Source organism: Apaloderma vittatum, unplaced genomic scaffold (assembly GCF_000703405.1).
Source record: "Apaloderma vittatum isolate BGI_N311 unplaced genomic scaffold, ASM70340v1 scaffold5356, whole genome shotgun sequence".
NCBI lineage: Eukaryota > Metazoa > Chordata > Aves > Trogoniformes > Trogonidae > Apaloderma > Apaloderma vittatum.
This window is the reverse complement of record NW_009719891.1, coordinates 166,980-170,079: the sequence shown is the minus strand read 5'-3', so window position 1 is coordinate 170,079 and position 3,100 is coordinate 166,980.

The window sequence follows — 3,100 nt, the reverse complement described above, 5'->3', positions numbered from 1 at the left end:
TTACCAGTCTGAGTTGGATGGGGGTGGAAAAAGCAAATAACTTTTTTGTTTTTCCTTATCTTTTTCTCAACTGGAGTCTTTAGTCTCCATGTGTCAGCAGTAAGTGGCAATATTCATTAGACTGGCTGAGCCCCAGAGATCTTCCTTCAGTGTGTGTGCTCAGGATACTTTGAGTTGCATCAGAATTCAGGGTTCCTAGTGTCTACCTTTCAAAAGCAAATGGGCTGAGGATTTAGTTCTTAATGCAAAAGTTAGTTGTTTTTACTGTTTAAAAGCCCCTCAGTTGTTAAGGAGGCTTTAACTCCTGTTTTACTGTCACATTTTAATGTTTGAGTTAAAACCGTAGCTGTGGGAGGATATTAATTAATTCCCTCTTTGGAATAAAGAGGAATCTTTTAAGAACGAGGAGGAGAGGCTAGATCTTGTATGTGAGAATTTGAGATAGACAAAACGCTGGTGTTGTACATTGTTGCTGGGAAGATGCAAAGGGTGTAGGAGCCAGTGATGAAGGTTTCTAATGCTGTCCTAAATTGTGCCGTTAGACTGATTAAACAGAAGGTGTGACCTCTCTCATGGGGAGGTCGCTAGTGCTATTTCCGTTGCTGTACCTTGCAGGATGCTGCGAGGACGGAGTTGGTTGCGTTTGTTCCCCGTGCTCAGGGCGGTGTTTGGCTGTGGGTGTGGTAGTAGCTAAGCCGCAGAGTACTGAAGAAGTGAGGTGCTGGGAGGTAGGAGAGTTACTGTGCCAGTGAACTATCACAGGTGTGGAGCTAGAGCGTGTGGGTGAGCGAGGAGCAAACCTATGGTGACTTCTGGTCAGGGCTTTTTGCAAGTTTTTGGAGCTGGTTATGGTGATAGCACAGAGTGCTGGGATGATGGGTGCGTTCCCTGCTGGGAATTCAGTGTTGCATGTGACTCTAGAAATATGGAGTGTGACTGTTGTCCAGGCCGTGGGTGACTTCCAGTGAGAGCTGGGCATTATTCCATTGTATCTGGACATGTATGAGTGAAAGGTGGGTAATGTACAGAATACTTAAATAGAACATCCCTTTTTAATTTTGCATGCAGAGAAGGGTAATTGTTAAAGAGAGGGAGCTATTAGCGAGCAGCAGAAATAGATTCCAGCGTTTAAGTGGTTTGCTTGGTTTTCCCCATTGATAGCTACCAAAGTTGGGTGGTTTTTTTTTTTCCTAACCAGGCAATTTCTGTAGCTGAAAATGCTCTACTTGGGAGAGGGGAAAAAAAAGTAAAAGGACCCTGGTAGCTGTAAATGTTTAGGTTTGTGCTGAGGGCTCCTGCAGTGTATGATTTTGGTGGTTTAATAGTACAACAGGAAGATGTGAGCAAGGTAGGACTGACAGGGGAGTTGGAATATGCTCAGCTTTTAACTAGCTGTATGATAAGATGAGGTGAAAGAATAAGTTGAATGGTTTGGGTTGGAAGGGGCCTTTGAGATGATCTGGTTCCAACCCCCCTGCCATGGGCAGGGACACCTCCCACTAGACCAGGTTGCTCAAAGCCCTGTCCAACCTGGCCTGGAGCACTTCCAGGGAGAGGGGGCTTCTACAACCTCTCTGGGCAACCTGTGCCAGTGTCTTGCCACCCTCACAGTGAAGAAATATTTCCTAATAGCTAATCTGAATTTACCTTCTTTCTGTTTGAAACCGTTCTCCCTTGTTGTATCACTACACTCCCTTTTCAGAGTCTCTTCCTATCCTGCCTGTAAGTCCCATTTAAATACTGGAAGGCTGCTGAAAGGTCTCCCCGGACCTTTCTGTGCTCAGTGCTAGTCAGCCAACCACTGCAGGTTAACAGGGCACGTTAGGAGCGAGCAGGAGAGTTAATTTGGATTGGTAGATCTATGGGGATTAGAGTTGTTGGTGCTGTTGGGAGGTTTAAGTTCTGTAGCTGGCAGTCCCTGCAAGAGCTGGGGTGAGGCTGCTGTGGGCTGGCCTGTCACTGGCTGTGCAGCCTGAGCATGGGTAGTGCTAGGGCCTGAATTGTAGGCCCTGAACTGAAGCTGACCTATACATGAACCTCACACTATAATCACATATGTAATGTACTGATAATTTATTTTAGCATATATATGTATATTCCAATGCCAATCTGTAAAAGCTTTGCTGTAACACTAAACGCGCAGCGGGAACTAGCAGAGTGATCTTTATCTAAAGGCCAGGTACAAGGCTGGGAAACTAACTGCCTCTTGCTTTTTTAGAAGCATGTTACAAGACCATGAGACCGGAGGCCTGGTATTTTGTGATTAAGGACCAAAACAGATAGGGAGACTCCCTTGTATACTTTCCTTTAGCCATGACTAGGCTGTCGGAGGAATCTTAACGGAGTGGACAGCACCAGGTATTTCCACATTTGAAGTTATGTAAGGTTGTTTATTTAATAGTATAAAAGCTGGACCCTCTTGCAACGACTTTGGAGACCTCGCCTATGAGTGGACGCACTGCGCAGGACTTCCCAATTGCCAGGGTGGTTCTCCAGAATCCTCACTGCAACAGGGGCTCCCCAGTGACTGTGGATCTGGATGATATTAGAGCAATTGGTGATGGATCTTTCTTAGTAACTTTTGCTAACCCTATATAGTAATGATTAGGTGCATTACCCTGCTTGTTCTCCTTGCTGCTTAAAACTAGAGTATAATAAGCTTGCATTGCCTTGTTCTTGTAATACTTTGAAATAGACAGTAAAATAAGCCAACCCTTCTGTTAGTGCCTGTGTCGTTTTCTGTGGGACCCTCCCCGCTCCGCCCCAGGCCATTTAGCAAAACAGCCTGCGGCTCAGAGTACAGCTGTGGGGGTGGATGTATGGTTGCGAGGACAGCATGGTGTGTTCTGTCAGGGTGGAGGTGACACCAGGTTAGGTTGGTGGAAAAAAAATTATGCAGTACTGCTGTGAGTGAGTGTTGAACAGAAGCTCAAGTGCAGTAGAACTACTAGTCCAGATTTGGTCTTCATTTATGTAGGATCGCTGGTGAAAAGGGAGAAGCGGTAAGTGAATTGTCTCACAGCAGTAAAGACCTGTAGCTAGGACCTCTTGGCAGTGGGCTGTAATTTCTATAGGCCCCCCGCGCGCCCCCCGCAGCCAG